We start from the raw sequence: 20,190 nt of genomic DNA on the forward strand, positions 1-20,190 counted from the left end.
CCACCACCCTGCGCCCCGACGCCAAAAGCAGGCTTATCCCCTGTTGCTTTAAAGGGACATGGGGAGGAGGGGAGAAACCTTCTCCCCTCGTCCCCATGTCCCTTTAAGGAAGCGGGGATGTGCCGCTGTGAAGGGAGAAGGGGCTTCCCCTCCAGCGCTCCCCTCCGTGTTTTTTAGAGGAGGAAAACCAGGAAAATATTTTTTCCTCGTTTTTCCCCTTTAAAAAACAAGTGCGTCTTGTGGTCCGGAGCGCCTTATGGACCGAAAAATACGGTAAAATTGTTAGTAGGACTGGAATATCACTTTTAGTTTAATGGTGAATTTTGGACACAATGGAGAGGCAAAAGTTTTGGATTCTTATAAAAGACGCAGGAGGAAATGATTAACAATGAAACCCACAAAGAGGAGGAGGGAAGTCCTTGGAATCTCATTTTTATGTTGTATATTGGACAGGTGGCTGTAAAATTTTAATCTGAAAAACAAAATAAATTTATTTTATTTAAATGATAGATGGCACCTATATAACGCTATACCTCTTTAACCAACTCTTTTAGTAAATATTTCAGAAATGTAAGCAAATATTGCCATGACCAAAAATAGGTTGGAACTAGGGATGGGATAGGGAAACAGGTGGCGCTGTGGGTTAAACCACGGAGCATAGGGCTTGCCGATCAGAAGGTCAGCAGTTCGAATCCCTGTGATGGGGTGAGCTCCCATTGTTCGGTCCCATTTCCTGCCCACCTAGCAGTTCGACAGCACATCAGAGTGCAAGTAGATAAATAGGTACCGCTCCAGCGGGAAGGTAAACGACATTTCTGTGTGCTGCTCTGGTTCGCCAGAAGTGGCTTAGACATGCTAGCCATATGACCCGGAAGCTGTATGCTGGCTCCCTCGGCCAGTAACGCGAGATGAGCGCTGCAATCTTAGAGTTGTCCGCGACTGGAGCTAATGGTCAGGGGTCCCCTTTACTTTTAGGGATGGGATAATCCACCCATTTCAGTTTCTCTTACTTTCTCAATTTCCTTGTCTTCAGTTATATACATCTTCACATCAGCCTGTAATTTTTACTTATCCCTGCCCAAAAGGTTCTTCATGAAAATTCATCATCATATTCATGTGTATTTTTCCCATTCTACCCAATTTTGCAATCAGTTTTCTTCAGAAAAACAAATGTTATTTTAACTAATATATGCAGTTTTATGCTCACTTCACCCTGCTACATGCATTTTCATACACGTGACCAATTAACTGCCTTGCAAAATTCGGAGAAGTGTGAATTTCAAAGGCCGGCTGTGTTTTGCTTTGTGTATTGTTCTGCAAAGTGAAAATTAGGTAGGTTCCTGAACTGAACCAAATTTCAGTTCCCTGGCTGAAATGTTCTCTAGTGCCTTAGAGAATGCTGTGCACAAGCTAAATGAAGCGGGGGAAATAGACATGGGATAGGACGCCATTTCCCCATTTATAAATATTTCCCTCTCAATTTGGTTTTACCTACATTAACTTCAAACATTGTAGGGTAGACGGAACATATTGTGAGGTTGGGAAAATTATCAAAGAAGCAAAAATATGCATGCCAAAAGGCAAATAAAAACTCACCAGCGAGATACCATTATTATCTAAACACATATGGTCCAGTGGTTCACTTAACTGAGCACTGCAAAAGTGAAAACTTGAGTAAATAAAGTTATAGCTTTAACGAATGGGGTGAATGGCAAATAGGGCTGTGCGCAATACAGGTGTGTTTTATTTGGGCAAATATGTATTTTATTTGATTGGGGGTATCCCTGTCTGGGATCTTCAAACAGGGACTGCAGCAAATTTGACTGACTGCCATTGCCAAGAGCCGACAGGCAAACTCTTCCTCGAAGCTTCTACTCAATATTTCCTCCAACTCTTTATTGAGCATCACGGTGGCCAGAGCTTTCTATGGCGATAGATAGCAATGGAGAGTACAAGCAGAGATTCCTTCAATTATTAAATATACAAATAATCCCTAGAGAAAGCTGAGCAGTATGGCTATATCATAACTTGCTTGTACTTGGCTAAATCTGTCTATATAGATTAGCCTTTCTGAATAGATTGCAGTGTACTAGAATCTGAAATAACATGCCTGGGCTCTTTCCCAGTCTGCTCTGGGTCATCATTCAGCTGGGAGCCTTCACTTGCATATGGTTAATCCCTGAGAAACCCTCACAATTCCTCCTAGCCCACCAGCCTTCCATATTGTCTGGCCTCATTCCTAGCAGAAGCTGTTAGGTGTAAGCTCGAAAGATGTATTTATTCAGGAGGGAAATGGTACAGGCTTGGCATTGGACTCAGAGTTCAGGAATTCAGGAGTTCAGTAAAGATGTTCAGGACTGGACAGAGGCAATGAAGATATCCCAAAAACCACCACACCTCACCTGCCAAACTTTTAAAGGTATCTATAATGTAAACCACTTAGAAATTTTTGTTGAGTAAGCCAATATGGTGTAGTGGTTGGAGCGTCAGACTAGGAGTCTAGATTTCTATTCCCCACATCACCATCATCATAATTTTATTATTTGTACCATGCCCATCTGACTGGGTTGCCCCAGCCACTCTGAGCAGCTTCCAACAAAATATAAAAAACATAGGAAGTCATCAAACATTTACAATTTTCCTAAGCAGGGCTGCCTTCAGGTGTCTTCTAAAAGTCATATACAGGTGAAACTCGAAAAATTAGAATATCGTGGAAAGGTTCATTTCTTTCAGTAATTCAACTTAAAAGGTGAAACTAATATATGAGATAGACTCATGACATGCAAAGCGAGATATGTCAAGCCTTTATTTGTTGTAATTGTGATGATTATGGCGTACAGCTGATGAGAACCCCAAATTAACAATTTCAACTTTGGGGTTTTCATCAGCTGTGCACCATGATCATCACAATTATAACAAACAAAGGCTTGACACATCTCGCTTTGCATGTCATGAGTCTATCTCATATATTCAACTCCAGTAGCTAATGAAAACAATTGCTTACATAAATGGACTTTTCCATGATATTCTAATTTTTCGAGTTTCACCTGTAGTTGTTTATCTCCTTGGCATCTGGTGGGAGGGCATTCCACAGGGCGGGCTGGACTACCAAGAAGGCCCTCTGCCTGGTTCCCTGTAACCTCAGTTCTTGCAGTGAGGGAACTGCCAGAAGGCCCTTGGAGCTGGACCTCAGTGTTCAGGCTGAGTGATGGGGGTGGAGATGCTCCTTCAGGTATATGGGGCTGAGGCCATTTAGGGCTTTAAGGGTCAGCACCAACACTCGAAAATATTTTGGGAGCCATATAACCTTTTAGTGTTATATGGTCTTGGTGGCTGCTCCCAGTCACCAGTCTAGCTGCCACATTCTGGATTGGTTGCAGTTTCTAAGTCACCTTCAAAAGTAGCCCCATGTATAGTGCATTGCAGTAGTCCAAGTGGGAGAAAACCAGAGCATGCACCATTCTGGTGAAACAGTGGGCAGGCAGGTAGGGTTTCAGCTGATATATCAGATGGAGATGGTAGACAGCTCCCCTGGACACAGAATTGACCTGTGCCTCCATAGACAGCTGTGAGTCCCAAATGACTTCCAGGCTGTGCACCTGGTCCTTCAGGGGCACAGTTACCCCATTCAGGACCAGGGAGTCCTCCACACTAGCCTGCCCCCTGTCCCCCCAAAACAGTACTTCTGTCTTGTCAGGATTCAACCTCATTCCATTGATCACCATCCATACTCTATCCATATATCCATGGGTGACCTTGGGCCAGTGCTATACTTGGTGCTATACTTTCAGTCTGATAATATATGCCAACTATATATGCCACCTTGAACTCCTTGGAAGAAAAAACAAAATATAAAATCAAAAAATCCTTCCAGTAGCACCTTAGAGACCAACTAAGTTTGTTCTTGGTAGGAGCTTTCATGTGCATGCACACTTCTTCAGATACACTGAAACAGAAGTCACCAGACCCTTATATATAGTGAGACGGTGGGGAGGGGTATTACTCAGAATGGTGGTGGGAATGGGTGATTGGCTGGTGGGTGTGGAAAACCACTTGACGACTGTTAACAACTGCAATTTGTCTTAAGGGGAAAGCAAGGGGTGAGATGGCTAAAGATAGCTTTGTTAAGTATAATGAGATAAGAATCCAATGTATTTGTTCAGACCAGGTTTTTTAAGTTTGGTAATGAGTTGCAATTCAGCAACTTCTCTTTCCAGTCTATTTCTGAAATGCCTTTGTATTAAGACAGCTACTTTGAGATCTTGTATAGAAAAGTGAGATATAAATGTTATAATAAATAAATAAAACTTATTAGAACAACGCCTACACAGAGGCAACAGTTCATACAAGCAGGACTCCAGATTTATACTGTGATATTAACTTCCAGAAATGTGATAGCATGGAGTGCTATACTGTTGGCTATCAAGTTGGTAGCTACTAAGAAAATGAGATTTATTTATTTTTTGCAAAGAATTAAGATGTGAGGCACGATTGTCTCCTACCTTTTAAAGAGAGGAAAATTCACCAGCCAATAATTCTGCAATATTCAGGCCATCACCTTTGTTTGATAAGAAAACAGAAGGGGAAAGCATCTGCAGGAGGAGGAACAACAGCAGGAGAGCTCATAAAAAACCCCTAGGCAGTGGGAGATTTACTTCCTGAGTGCTGGCTCCAACTGATTAGCAACTAAGAAGAGGATCTGAAAGGCAAACAGGGAATCAGAAGTGCAGTGGAAAGCATAAAACCACCGCCATATGTAAGGGGTGCTCAGAAATGACAACTTGTTCACAAGGAATTATGGCTACTTTAGCCTGGGTGGTGCTGTCTCTATATAATTTCTAATTTCATTTGACACAGCCCTGGTTTACATCGGGAAAGAGATCCTCACCCCCGGATGCATCTAAAACACCATTGGCCATATGGCTACAATGACTATTCCTAAAAGTGCTTCTCTTTTATGAATTTGTGCACTCCCAGCCCCCCGCAACAGTATAGCTGAGATGCCCGCCAAATAAAGGGGAATGTTTGAAATACGTGACATAGCCCAGCTTTCCATTTAGCTCTCAGAACGTGAAGCCCTGATTGTAAAGGGCAGAATGAAATGATTAGTCTGCTGCCTGCTGATGTGACAACATCCTTAACTCTGCAACGAGAGAGCCCTTCTCTTTACAGTTGTTCCTAGAGGGGTTGCGCATTTGGAGTGTCAAGGCAACAGCCACTTCTTTCTAATCTAAAGCCTATTACTTTCCCCCTACCTTGAACTAGATCTCTCCTTTGCAGCTGAATGCAAAACACAATCTGCACAGGCTTCCGTGTATATTCTGTAGGTAGGAAATCTCAGGACCATCTCCACTTGAAACATGCAGCTAACAGATGGAAAAAAAGGCAACGGACTTAAATCAACAGAAGAACAGTGCCCAGATCAAGGGAAGTCATAGACCCACTCTATTCTGCCTTGGTCAGACCACACCTGGAATACTGTGTCCAATTCTGGGCACCACAATTTAAGAAGCATGTTTTTTTTTAATATGATTTTTATTATTTTTTACACTATACTACTACAATATAAAATAAATCCAACATTTTCATACATTTTCCACTTTGGCTTGCAAAGCCATGACTTCCCTCAATCCCTCCACATGGCTTTCGGAATTATATCTTGATATTATACTTCTTTAATCAACCATTGCTTACATTATCATAGAATTCCTGCTTACTTTAACTACCATGCATACAATAATATTTCTACACATTAACTACAAAACATCTTGAAATCCTATTAGCGTATTCAATTGTAAATTGTCTTTTAAATAGTTCGCAAACTTTAACCAGTCTTTGATGAATTTCTGTTCCCGCTGTTCCCGGATTCTTCCCATCATTTTATTCAGTTCTGCATATTCCGTCAATTTCACTGTCCATTCTTCTTTCGTCGGTAATTCTTGTTTCCATTTTTGTGCTAGCAAAATCCTAGCTGCAGTCACTGCGTATTGGAAAAGTCTAATGTCCTTCTTTTCAAGGATATTGACAAGCTGGAACGTGTGCCAAGGAGAGCAACCAAGATGATCAAGGGTCTGGAAACTAAGCCTTACAAAGAGCGCTTGAAGGAGCTGGATATGTTTAGCCTGGAAAAGAGAAGAATGAGGGGAGATATGTGCCATGGGACAAAGACACATAAGTGCAGGAACAGCTGTTGGAGTCTAACTGCCATAACTGCCATTCTAGTCTGTAACTGTCTTTCAGTGCTGTGTGAGTTACTTACCTTGACTGTGGTGACTAGTTTCTCTCAGAGTGTGAGTGTGCCAGTATAAAGAGCCTGTATTCTATATGTGATCTATTTTTAAGAAGAAGTTTATTTTAAACTTAATAAAAGTTTTTATTTGTTTCAATGAAAACTCTGCTTAAACAATTCCTGCTGCGTGTCAATATGATAGCCACATTCAAATATCTTAAGGTCTGTCACCTGGAAGAGGGAGCATGCTTGTTTTCTTCTGCTCTGGAGGTCAGGACTCGGGGCAATGGCTTCAAGTTACAAGAAGGGAGATTCTGACTAAACATTCGGGGGGGGGGGAATTCTGACAGTAAGAGCTGTTCAGCAGTCGAACAGACTCCCACGAGAGGTGGTGGACTCTCCTTCCTTGGATGTTTTTAAGCAGAAGGTGGGTGGCCATCTGTCACGGCTGCTTTAGCTCAGATTCCTGCATTGCAGGGGGTTGGACTAGAGGACCCTTGGGTCCCTTCCAACTCTAAGATTCTATGATTCTAAGTGGTCATGGGCCTCTCCCCTCACTGCCTTTATTTCCGTTTCTTAGGTGAACTATATGTTGATACAGTTATAGGTAGGTAGCCGTGTTGGTCTGCCATAGTAAAAAACAAAATAAAATAAAAAATTCCTTCCAGTAGCACCTTAGAGACCAACTAAGTTTGTTCTTGGTATGAGCTTTCGTGTGCATGCACACTTCTTCAGATACCATTGTGTATATATATGTTGATATATATATATATATATAGAGAGAGAGAGAGAGAGAGAGAGAGATATGTTGATACAGATATCACAACCTTTAATGCAAAAGCTTTTTTTTTTAATGTGAGGAATCTATACCTTGTTTGGCTGGGTTAATTATTTAATTTTCTCATTTCTGAATGACACTTATCCAGTAGCTTACCTTAACCTTGTGAGGTGACTGAGGGTGGTGAGTTAATGTTATTTGAGGCTGCATCAACAGAAGCATAGCACCCTGATCAAAGGAAATCATCACCCTACTCTATCTGCCTTAGACCACACCTGGAGTCCTGGGTCTAGTTCTGAGTGCCGCAATTTAAGAAGGATATTGGCAAGCTGAATTTATTCAGAGGAATGATCAAGGCTCTGGAAACCTTATGAGGAATGGTTGAGCGAGTTGGGTATGTTTAGCCTTGTAAAAAGGAGACTGAGAGGATACCCCAGGTTGTGAACGTGATCTGTGCGGGAGGCATGCTTGTAGCGTTCGCAATCTGCAGCACCAGGTCTGCGTACGTGCGTGATGCGATTCGGCGCTTCTGCGCATGCGCGTGACATCATTTTGCACTTCTGCACATGCGTGAGCAGCGGAACCTGGAAGTATCCCATTCCGGTACTTCTGGGTTCAGCGCGGTCTGCAATCTGAAAACACGCAACCCGCAGCATTCGTAACCCGAGGTATAACTGTATATGATGGACATCTTGAGATATCCAAAGGGAAGATAGAGCAAGCTTGTTTTCTCCTGCTCCAGAGGCTAGGACCTGAATGAGTGGATTCAGGTTTCAAGAAAGGAGATTTTGACTACACATCAGGAAGAACTTTCGGACAGTAAGAGCTGTTCAACAGTGCAACAGACTTCCACAAGAGGTAATGGATCCTTGGAGGTTTTTAAGCAGTGGTTGGATGGCCATATGTCATGTATGACTTAATTCCTGCATCTCAGGGGTCTGGACCAGATGATCCCTGGGGGGTTCCTTCCATCTCTACAGTCTAAGATTCTATGATTCTGAAGACTCCCTCTGCTAAAAAAGGACCATAGCGGGAGTTTCAGATCCCCAGCATTTTTGGGTAGGGATGAGAGAGACTTCCTGTCTGAAATCCCACAGAGCTACTGACAGTCAGTGTAGACAGGACTGAGCTAGGTGGATCTGACTCAGCAGAAGACTGCTTCCTAATTTACCATATCTTTATGTCTTTCTCTGGGCTTTAATTGGGGGTGGTTATGTGCAATCAGTGCACTTGCAGGATTTGTTTTAGATTTTAAACCATTTTTGGACTGTTTTCTTTAGAATTAACGACAAGAACAAACACCTGCCGGCACGTGAGGTAGGCAACCTCCCCTCTTTCCCGTGCTTACAGAAATGCCCAACTGAAGATGCCATGAGGTTTTCAGGAAACTGAGCCCCCCAGGAAGGCCCCCAGAAAGACAATTTGCAGAATACAATAAAGGACACCAACACCTCTTGGTCATATCAAAAGTAAGATAAGTGCAACAACAACAACAACAACAAAAACAACATGAGAATTTCAGTTTAAAAAATGCCGTTCACTAATTTTCAAATGCGATTTCTTCTCTGTATCGTTCCAATTTTAGTATATGTGCTGCCGAAGCGAGCACTCAAATGCGATTTCCTTTCCCATTAACTGATGGCAAATGATTTGAAAATGCAAAAGAAATATCTGGCACAAAAGTAGTAAATTGAATGAGGATACATTTCTTTCATTGTTCATTTATTTTATTTTATTTTTTAAATGCAACCCCCTTTAGAACTTCTTAGAAAAGTAGCTTTTTAAAAAAGCTACTGCCTGTCTGAAATGCCTCCATGTGGGATCCTTAGGTGATGAAAAGAAGATTATCACAATATCTGGTATGCGCTGGAGTAACCGTTCCTTTTGATTTTATCTAATATGTATGAAGTTTGTACATGACAAGATTTTAAATGGAAGCAGAGTTTTATATCTAATTATAGCTAAGGCCTTGTCACATCACCAAGATTGCATACAAGCCTCAGAGTAATCCCTCTGCTGTAACATCACTTTGTGCCCCATTGTGTCATGTTTTTGCTTTCTAGCTTGTCTGGAAGTTGGCTAGAATTCAGGTATATTACATAGCAATCATATGCCAATAAGAAGTAGCTATTTATACAGGATAACATTTTTTGTGTTGTTGTTGTTTTAATTACAGTGAAGGGGAATATTGGGTTGCAGCTGACAAAGTCATTGTACAGGTGGAATGTGCAATGGAATCACCTCTCCCAATTCCTCTCCACCAAGCACACTGGCTTACCCCACGATTGAGGGGGCCGGGGCCGAGGCCACATGATGGGCACACGTCACTCATGCATGCGCGAGTGATGCGAGCATGCCGTGTGCATGGCCATCACAGAGTTTTGAGGGGCCCAGCCCCCTCCTTGATGTGGGATGTATCATCATTGAAGCAGTCAAACACAACATTTCATGTTGCCTAGAGTGGACACACAGAGGAATGTTGCTCCAGACAGGGAGGACTTCCTGTCATACTTGCTCTGGAGCCTCCTCCCCCTGTGTATGACCAGGTAGATGGGTGTGACTCTAGCAGACCCTGTAAAAGGGCTAGCCATGCAGCCATCTTCCCTTTTCCCATTTTCTCTTTTCGGACTTCTCTCTTGGACCTCCTCTTCTGGCTCTTAGCCAGCACATGGCTCATCCTTACAGAGGATAGAAGCCACAAGGTAGAAAGGTTGAGGCCTAGCTCTTTTCTCTACAGATGTAACTGCAACCACAAGGGAAAAAAAAGCCTGCCTTCAGATTACTGCTGTGAACTGAATGTAAGTAAACTTTACTCTTACTTTTAAAGACGATTGTTGTGTTATTATTTTTAAGAGGGAAGTAAAAGGGGAAACTTACCAGGAACAATCCAGACTGGACAAGCCAGACTGGATTGCTCAACTTAAATGATTCTAACGAGTCCATCAACCTGCTTCCAGCAATGTGCAAGGGAATGTGCTCTGCTGCTTGATCACTAGCATGAGTGAGGAGGGATAATATTAAAAGTTGTACCTCGGGTTACGTACGCTCCGGGTTACGGAAACGCGACCCAGAGCGGCGCGGTCAGAATTTCACCAAAAATCTGACATTCTCCAATTTCCTCAAAAATGGTGCCAAAATTTTGCCAAGAATCTCCTGGAAGATTTGGCGGTGAAATCAGAAGGGTTTTTCACCAAAGGAAAGGAAATCAGGCCTCGACAAGTTGACCTGCGGAAAAACTTTTTTTGAAAAAATCCCTAACCCGCGCGGTCAGAATTTCACCAAAAATCTGACGTTCTCCAATTTCCTCAAAAATGGTGCCAAAATTTTGCCAAGAATCTCCTGGAAGATTTGGCGGTGAAATCAGAAGGGTTTTCACCAAAGGAAAGGAAATCAGGCCTTGACAAGTTGACCTGCAGAAAAACTTTTTTTTGAAAAAATCCCTAACCCGCGCGGTCAGAATTTCACCAAAAATCTGACGTTCTCCAATTTCCTCAAAAATGGTGCCAAAATTTTGCCAAGACTCACGCGGAAGATTTGGCGGTGAAAACAGACGGGGTTTTCGTCAAAGGAAAGGAAATCAGGCCTCCCCAAGTTGACCTGCGGAAAAAAACTTTTTTTGAAAAAATCCCTAACCCGCACGGTCAGAATTTAACCAAAAATCTGACGTTCTCCAATTTCCTCAAAAATGGTGCCAAAATTTTGCCAAGACTCCCCCGGAAGATTTGGCGGTGAAAACAGAAGGGTTTTTCATCAAAGGAAAGGAAATCAGGCCTCGACAAGTTGACCTGCGGAAAAACTTTTTTTTGAAAAAATCCCTAACCCGCGCGGTCAGAATTTCACCAAAAATCTGACGTTCTCCAATTTCCTTAAAAAATGGTGCCAAAAATTTGCCAAGACTCTCCTGGAAGATTTGCAAGTGAAAACAGAAGGGTTTTTCATCAAAGGAAAGGAAATCAGGCCTCGACAAGTTGACCTGCGGAAAAACATTTTTTTGAAAAAATCCCTATCCCGCGCGGTCAGAATTTCACCAAAAATCTGACGTTCTCCAATTTCCTCAAAAATGGTGCCAAAATTTTGCCAAGACTCCGCTGGAAGATTTGCAAGTGAAAACAGAAGGTTTTTTCATCAAAGGAAAGGAAATCAGGCCTCAACAAGTTGATCTGCCGCAAAACTTTTTTTGAAAAAATCCCTAACCCGCGCGGTCAGAATTTCACCAAAAATCTGACGTTCTCCAATTTCCTCAAATATGGTGCCAAAATTTTGCCAAGCATCACCTGGAAGATTTGGCGGTGAAATCAGAAGGGTTTTTCACCAAAGGAAAGGAAATCAGGCCTCGACAAGTTGACCTGCGGAAAAACTTTTTTTGAAAAAAAACCTAACCCGCGCGGTCAGAATTTCACCAAAAATCTGACGTTCTCCAATTTCCTCAAAAATGGTGCCAAAATTTTGCCAAGACTCCCCTGGAAGATTTGCAAGTGAAAACAGAAAGGTTTTTCACCAAAGGAAAGGAAATCAGGCCTCGACAAGTTGACCTGCGGAAAAACTTTTTTTGAAAAAATCCCTAACCCGCGCGGTCAGAATTTCGCCAAAAATCTGACGTTCACCCATTTCCTCAAAAATGGTGCCAAAATTTTGCCAAGACTCTCACGGAAGATTTGCAAGTGAAAACAGAAGGGTTTTTCACCAAAGGAAAGGAAATCAGGCCTCGACAAGTTGACCTGTGGAAAAACATTTTTTTGAAAAAATCCCTAACCCGCGCGGTCAGAATTTCACCAAAAATCTGACGTTCTCCAATTTCCTCAAAAATGGTGCCAAAATTTTGCCAAGACTCACGCGGAAGATTTGGCGGTGAAAACAGACGGGGTTTTCGACAAAGGAAAGGAAATCAGGCCTCCCCAAGTTGACCTGCAGAAAAAACTTTTTTTGAAAAAATCCCTAACCCGCGCGGTCAGAATTTCTCCAAAAATCTGACGTTCTCCAATTTCCTCAAAAATGGTGCCAAAATTTTGCCAAGACTCCCCCGGAAGATTTGGCGCTGAAAACAGAAGGGTTTTTCATCAAAGGAAAGGAAATCAGGCCTCCACAAGTTGACCTGCGGAAAAACATTTTTTTGAAAAAATCCCTAACCCGCGCGGTCAGAATTTCACCAAAAATCTGACGTTCTCCAATTTCCTCAAAAATGGTGCCAAAATTTTGCCAAGACTCCCCCGGAAGATTTGGCGGTGAAAACAGAAGGGTTTTTCATCAAAGGAAAGGAAATCAGGCCTCGACAAGTTGACCTGCGGAAAAACTTTTTTAAAAAAAAATCCCTAACCCGCGCGGTCAGAATTTCACCAAAAATCTGACGTTCTCCAATTTCCTCAAAAATGGTGCCAAAATTTTGCCAAGACTCCCCCGGAAGATTTGGCGGTGAAAACAGAAGGGTTTTTCATCAAAGGAAAGGAAATCAGGCCTCGACAAGTTGACCTGCGGAAAAACTTTTTTTTAAAAAAATCCCTAACCCGCGCGGTCAGAATTTCACCAAAAATCTGACGTTCTCCAATTTCCTTAAAAAATGGTGCCAAAATTTTGCCAAGACTCTGACGGAAGATTTGCAAGTGAAAACAGAAGGGTTTTTCATCAAAGGAAAGGAAATCAGGCCTCGACAAGTTGACCTGTGGAAAAACATTTTTTTGAAAAAATCCCTAACCCGCGCGGTCAGAATTTAACCAAAAATCTGACGTTCTCCAATTTCCTCAAAAATGGTGCCAAAATTTTGCCAAGACTCCCCCGGAAGATTTGGCGGTGAAAACAGAAGGGTTTTTCATCAAAGGAAAGGAAATCAGGCCTCAACAAGTTGACCTGCGGAAAAACTTTTTTTTGAAAAAATCCCTAACCCGCGCGGTCAGAATTTCACCAAAAATCTGACGTTCTCCAATTTCCTTAAAAAATGGTGCCAAAATTTTGCCAAGACTCTCCTGGAAGATTTGCAAGTGAAAACAGAAGGGTTTTTCATCAAAGGAAAGGAAATCAGGCCTCGACAAGTTGACCTGCGGAAAAACATTTTTTTGAAAAAATCCCTAACCCGCGCGGTCAGAATTTCACCAAAAATCTGACGTTCTCCAATTTCCTCAAAAATGGTGCCAAAATTTTGCCAAGACTCCGCTGGAAGATTTGCAAGTGAAAACAGAAGGTTTTTTCATCAAAGGAAAGGAAATCAGGCCTCGACAAGTTGATCTGCCGCAAAACTTTTTTTGAAAAAATCCCTAACCCGCGCGGTCAGAATTTCACCAAAAATCTGACGTTCTCCAATTTCCTCAAAAATGGTGCCAAAATTTTGCCAAGACTCCGCTGGAAGATTTGCAAGTGAAAACAGAAGGTTTTTTCATCAAAGGAAAGGAAATCAGGCCTCGACAAGTTGATCTGCCGCAACACTTTTTTTGAAAAAATCCCTAACCCGCGCGGTCAGAATTTCACCAAAAATCTGACGTTCTCCAATTTCCTCAAAAATGGTGCCAAAATTTTGCCAAGAATCTCCTGGAAGATTTGGCGGTGAAATCAGAAGGGTTTTTCACCAAAGGAAAGGAAATCAGGCCTCGACAAGTTGACCTGCGGAAAAACTTTTTTTTGAAAAAAAAACCTAACCCGCGCGGTCAGAATTTCACCAAAAATGTGACGTTCTCCAATTTCCTCAAAAATGGTGCCAAAATTTTGCCAAGACTCCCCCGGAAGATTTGGCGGTGAAAACAGAAGGGTTTTTCATCAAAGGAAAGGAAATCAGGCCTCCCCAAGTTGACCTGCGAAAAAAACTTTTTTTGAAAAAATCCCTAACCCGCGCGGTCAGAATTTCTCCAAAAATCTGACGTTCTCCAATTTCCTCAAAAATGGTGCCAAAATTTTGCCAAGACTCCCCCAGAAGATTTGGCGGTGAAAACAGAAGGGTTTTTCATCAAAGGAAAGGAAATCAGGCCTCGACAAGTTGACCTGCGGAAAAACTTTTTTTTGAAAAAATCCCTAACCCGCGCGGTCAGAATTTCTCCAAAAATCTGACGTTCTCCAATTTCCTCAAAAATGGTGCCAAAATTTTGCCAAGACTCTGACGGAAGATTTGCAAGTCAAAACAGAAAGGTTTTTCACCAAAGGAAAGGAAATCAGGCCTCGACAAGTTGACCTGCGGAAAAACTTTTTTTGAAAAAATCCCTAACCCGCGCGGTCAGAATTTCGCCAAAAATCTGACGTTCACCCATTTCCTCAAAAATGGTGCCAAAATTTTGCCAAGACTCTGACGGAAGATTTGCAAGTGAAAACAGAAGGGTTTTTCATCAAAGGAAAGGAAATCAGGCCTCGACAAGTTGAACTGTGGAAAAACATTTTTTTGAAAAAATCCCTAACCCGCGCGGTCAGAATTTAACCAAAAATCTGACGTTCTCCAATTTCCTCAAAAATGGTGCCAAAATTTTGCCAAGACTCCCCCGGAAGATTTGGCGGTGAAATCAGAAGGTTTTTTCACCAAAGGAAAGGAAACCAGGCCTCGACAAGTTGACCTGCGGAAAAAACTTTTTTTGAAAAAATCCCTAACCCGCGCGGTCAGGATTTCACCAAAAATCTGACGTTCTCCAATTTCCTCAAAAATGGTGCCAAAATTTTGCCACGACTCCCCCGGAAGATTTGGCGGTGAAAACAGAAGGGTTTTTCATCAAAGGAAAGGAAATCAGGCCTCGACAAGTTGACCTGTGGAAAAACTTTTTTTTGAAAAAATCCCTAACCCGCGCGGTCAGAATTTCTCCAAAAATCTGACGTTCTGCAATTTCCTCAAAAATGGTGCCAAAATTTTGCCAAGACTCCCCCGGAAGATTTGGCGGTAAAAACAGAAGGGTTTTTCATCAAAGGAAAGGAAATCAGGCCTCCCCAAGTTGACCTGCGAAAAAAACTTTTTTTTGAAAAAATCCCTAACCCGCGCGGTCAGAATTTCACCAAAAATCTGACGTTCTCCAATTTCCTCAAAAATGGTGCCAAAATTTTGCCAAGACTCTGACGGAAGATTTGCAAGTCAAAACAGAAAGGTTTTTCACCAAAGGAAAGGAAATCAGGCCTCGACAAGTTGACCTGCGGAAAAACCTTTTTTGAAAAAATCCCTAACCCGCGCGGTCAGAATTTCGCCAAAAATCTGACGTTCACCCATTTCCTCAAAAATGGTGCCAAAATTTTGCCAAGACTCTGACGGAAGATTTGCAAGTGAAAACAGAAGGGTTTTTCATCAAAGGAAAGGAAATCAGGCCTCGACAAGTTGACCTGTGGAAAAACATTTTTTTGAAAAAATCCCTAACCCGCGCGGTCAGAATTTAACCAAAAATCTGACGTTCTCCAATTTCCTCAAAAATGGTGCCAAAATTTTGCCAAGACTCCCCCGGAAGATTTGGCGGTGAAATCAGAAGGTTTTTTCACCAAAGGAAAGGAAACCAGGCCTCGACAAGTTGACCTGCGGAAAAAACTTTTTTTGAAAAAATCCCTAACCCGCGCGGTCAGGATTTCACCAAAAATCTGACGTTCTCCAATTTCCTCAAAAATGGTGCCAAAATTTTGCCAAGAATCTCCTGGAAGATTTGGCGGTGAAATTAGAAGGGTTTTTCACCAAAGGAAAGGAAATCAGGCCTCAACAAGTTGACCTGCGGAAAAAACTTTTTTTATAAAAATCCCTAACCCGCGCGGTCAGAATTTCACCAAAAATCTGACGTTCTCCAATTTCCTCAAAAATGGTGCCAAAATTTTGCCAAGACTCACGCGGAAGATTTGGCGGTGAAAACAGACGGGGTTTTCGTCAAAGGAAAGGAAATCAGGCCTCCCCAAGTTGACCTGCGGAAAAAACTTTTTTTGAAAAAATCCCTAACCCGTGCGGTCAGAATTTCTCCAAAAATCTGACGTTCTCCAATTTCCTCAAAAATGGTGCCAAAATTTTGCCAAGACTCTGACGGAAAATTTGCAAGTGAAAGCAGAAGGGTTTTTCATCAAAGGAAAGGAAATCAGGCCTCGACAAGTTGACCTGTGGAAAAACATTTTTTTGAAAAAATCCCTAACCCGCGCGGTCAGAATTTCGCCAAAAATCTGACGTTCACCCATTTCCTCAAAAATGGTGCCAAAATTTTGCCAAGACTCTGACGGAAGATTTGCAAGTGAAAACAGAAGGGTTTTTCATCAAAGGAAAGGAAATCAGGCCTCGACAAGTTGACCTGTGGAAAAACATTTTTTTGAAAAAATCCCTAACCCGCGCGGTCAGAATTTCTCCAAAAATCTGACGTTCTCCAATTTCCTCAAAAATGGTGCCAAAATTTTGCCAAGACTCCCCCGGAAGATTTGGCGGTGAAATCAGAAGGTTTTTTCACCAAAGGAAAGGAAACCAGGCCTCGACAAGTTGACCTGCGGAAAAAACTTTTTTTGAAAAAATCCCTAACCCGCGCGGTCAGGATTTCACCAAAAATCTGACGTTCTCCAATTTCCTCAAAAATGGTGCCAAAATTTTGCCAAGAATCTCCTGGAAGATTTGGCGGTGAAATTAGAAGGGTTTTTCACCAAAGGAAAGGAAATCAGGCCTCAACAAGTTGACCTGCGGAAAAAACTTTTTTTATAAAAATCCCTAACCCGCGCGGTCAGAATTTCACCAAAAATCTGACGTTCTCCAATTTCCTCAAAAATGGTGCCAAAATTTTGCCAAGACTCACGCGGAAGATTTGGCGGTGAAAACAGACGGGGTTTTCGTCAAAGGAAAGGAAATCAGGCCTCCCCAAGTTGACCTGCGGAAAAAACTTTTTTTGAAAAAATCCCTAACCCGCGCGGTCAGAATTTCTCCAAAAATCTGACGTTCTCCAATTTCCTCAAAAATGGTGCCAAAATTTTGCCAAGACTCCCCCGGAAGATTTGGCGGTGAAAACAGAAGGGTTTTTCATCAAAGGAAAGGAAATCAGGCCTCCCCAAGTTGACCTGCGGAAAAAAACTTTTTTTGAAAAAATCCCTAACCCGCGCGGTCAGGATTTCACCAAAAATCTGACGTTCTCCAATTTCCTCAAAAATGGTGCCAAAATTTTGCCACGACTCCCCCGGAAGATTTGGCGGTGAAAACAGAAGGGTTTTTCATCAAAGGAAAGGAAATCAGGCCTCGACAAGTTGACCTGCGGAAAAACTTTTTTTTGAAAAAATCCCTAACCCGCGCGGTCAGAATTTCTCCAAAAATCTGACGTTCTCCAATTTCCTCAAAAATGGTGCCAAAATTTTGCCAAGACTCCCCCGGAAGATTTGGCGGTGAAAACAGAAGGGTTTTTCATCAAAGGAAAGGAAATCAGGCCTCCCCAAGTTGACCTGCGAAAAAAACTTTTTTTTTGAAAAAATCCCTAACCCGCGCGGTCAGAATTTCACCAAAAATCTGACGTTCTCCAATTTCCTCAAAAATGGTGCCAAAATTTTGCCAAGACTCTGACGGAAGATTTGCAAGTCAAAACAGAAAGGTTTTTCACCAAAGGAAAGGAAATCAGGCCTCAACAAGTTGACCGGCGGAAAAACCTTTTTTGAAAAAATCCCTAACCCGCGCGGTCAGAATTTCGCCAAAAATCTGACGTTCACCCATTTCCTCAAAAATGGTGCCAAAATTTTGCCAAGACTCTGACGGAAAATTTGCAAGTGAAAGCAGAAGGGTTTTTCATCAAAGGAAAGGAAATCAGGCCTCGACAAGTTGACCTGTGGAAAAACATTTTTTTGAAAAAATCCCTAACCCGCGCGGTCAGAATTTCGCCAAAAATCTGACGTTCACCCATTTCCTCAAAAATGGTGCCAAAATTTTGCCAAGACTCTGACGGAAGATTTGCAAGTGAAAACAGAAGGGTTTTTCATCAAAGGAAAGGAAATCAGGCCTCGACAAGTTGACCTGTGGAAAAACATTTTTTTTGAAAAAATCCCTAACCCGCGCGGTCAGAATTTCTCCAAAAATCTGACGTTCTCCAATTTCCTCAAAAATGTTGCCAAAATTTTGCCAAGACTCCCCCGGAGGATTTGGCGGTGAAATCAGAAGGTTTTTTCACCAAAGGAAAGGAAACCAGGCCTCGACAAGTTGACCTGCGGAAAAAACTTTTTTTGAAAAAATCCCTAACCCGCGCGGTCAGAATTTCACCAAAAATCTGACGTTCTCCAATTTCCTCAAAAATGGTGCCAAAATTTTGCCAAGACTCCTACGGAAGATTTGCAAGTGAAAACAGAAGGGTTTTTCATCAAAGGAAAGGAAATCAGGCCTCGACAAGTTGACCTGCGGAAAAACTTTTTTTGAAAAAATCCCTAACCCGCGCGGTCAGAATTTCACCAAAAATCTGACGTTCTCCAATTTCCTCAAAAATGGTGCCAAAATTTTGCCAAGACTCTCCTGGAAGATTTGCAGGTGAAAACAGAAGGGTTTTATACCAAAGGAAAGGAAATCAGGCCTCGACAAGTTGACCTGCGGAAAAACTTTTTTTGAAAAAATCCCTAACCCGCGCGGTCAGAATTTCACCAAAAATCTGACGTTCTCCAATTTCCTCAAAAATGGTGCCAAAATTTTGCCAAGACTCCCCGGAAGATTTGGCAGGTGAAAACAGAAGGGTTTTTCATCAAAGGAAAGGAAATCAGGCCTCGACAAGTTGACCTGCGGAAAAACTTTTTTTGAAAAAATCCCTAACCCGCGCGGTCAGAATTTCACCAAAAATCTGACGTTCTCCAATTTCCTCAAAAATGGTGCCAAAATTTTGCCAAAACTCCCCCGGAAGATTTGCAAGTGAAAACAGAAGGGTTTTTCATCAAAGGAAAGGAAATCAGGCCTCGACAAGTTGACCTGCGGAAAAACTTTTTTTGAAAAAATCCCTAACCCGCGCGGTCAGAATTTCACCAAAAATCTGACGTTCTCCAATTTCCTCAAAAATGGTGCCAAAATTTTGCCAAGACTCCCTGGAAGATTTGCGGTGAAACAGAAGGGTTTTTCATCAAAGGAAAGGAAATCAGGCCTCGACAAGTTGACCTGCGGAAAAACTTTTTTTGAAAAAATCCCTAACCCGCGCGGTCAGAATTTCACCAAAAATCTGACGTTCTCCAATTTCCTCAAAAATGGTGCCAAAATTTTGCCAAGACTCCGCTGGAAGATTTGCAAGTGAAAACAGAAGGGTTTTTCATCAAAGGAAAGGAAATCAGGCCTCGACAAGTTGACCTGCGGAAAAACTTTTTTTGAAAAAATCCCTAACCCGCGCGGTCAGAATTTCACCAAAAATCTGACGTTCTCCAATTTCCTCAAAAATGGTGCCAAAATTTTGCCAAGACTCCCCGGAAGATTTGGCGGTGAAAACAGAAGGGTTTTTCATCAAAGGAAAGGAAATCAGGCCTCGACAAGTTGACCTGCGGAAAAAACTTTTTTTGAAAAAATCCCTAACCCGCGCGGTCAGAATTTCACCAAAAATCTGACGTTCTCCAATTTCCTCAAAAATGGTGCCAAAATTTTGCCAAGACTCCCCGGAAGATTTGGCGGTGAAAACAGAAGGGTTTTTCATCAAAGGAAAGGAAATCAGGCCTCGACAAGTTGACCTGCGGAAAAACTTTTTTTGAAAAAATCCCTAACCCGCGCGGTCAGAATTTCACCAAAAATCTGACGTTCTCCAATTTCCTCAAAAATGGTGCCAAAATTTTGCCAAGACTCCCCCGGAAGATTTGGCGGTGAAAACAGAAGGGTTTTTCATCAAAGGAAAGGAAATCAGGCCTCGCCAAGTTGACCTGCGGAAAAAACTTTTTTTTGAAAAAATCCCTAACCCGCGCGGTCAGAATTTCACCAAAAATCTGACGTTCTCCAATTTCCTCAAAAATGGTGCCAAAATTTTGCCAAGACTCCCCTGGAAGATTTGGCAGTGAAAACAGAAGGGTTTTTCATCAAAGGAAAGGAAATCAGGCCTCGACAAGTTGACCTGCGGAAAAACTTTTTTTTGAAAAAATCCCTAACCCGCGCGGTCAGAATTTCACCAAAAATCTGACGTTCTCCAATTTCCTCAAAAATGGTGCCAAAATTTTGCCAAGACTCCCCTGGAAGATTTGCAAGTGAAAACAGAAGGGTTTTTCATCAAAGGAAAGGAAATCAGGCCTCGACAAGTTGACCTGCGGAAAAACTTTTTTTTGAAAAAATCCCTAACCCGCGCGGTCAGAATTTCACAAA

The sequence above is a fragment of the Lacerta agilis genome, chromosome 4 (assembly GCF_009819535.1).
Source record: "Lacerta agilis isolate rLacAgi1 chromosome 4, rLacAgi1.pri, whole genome shotgun sequence".
Classification (NCBI taxonomy): domain Eukaryota; kingdom Metazoa; phylum Chordata; class Lepidosauria; order Squamata; family Lacertidae; genus Lacerta; species Lacerta agilis.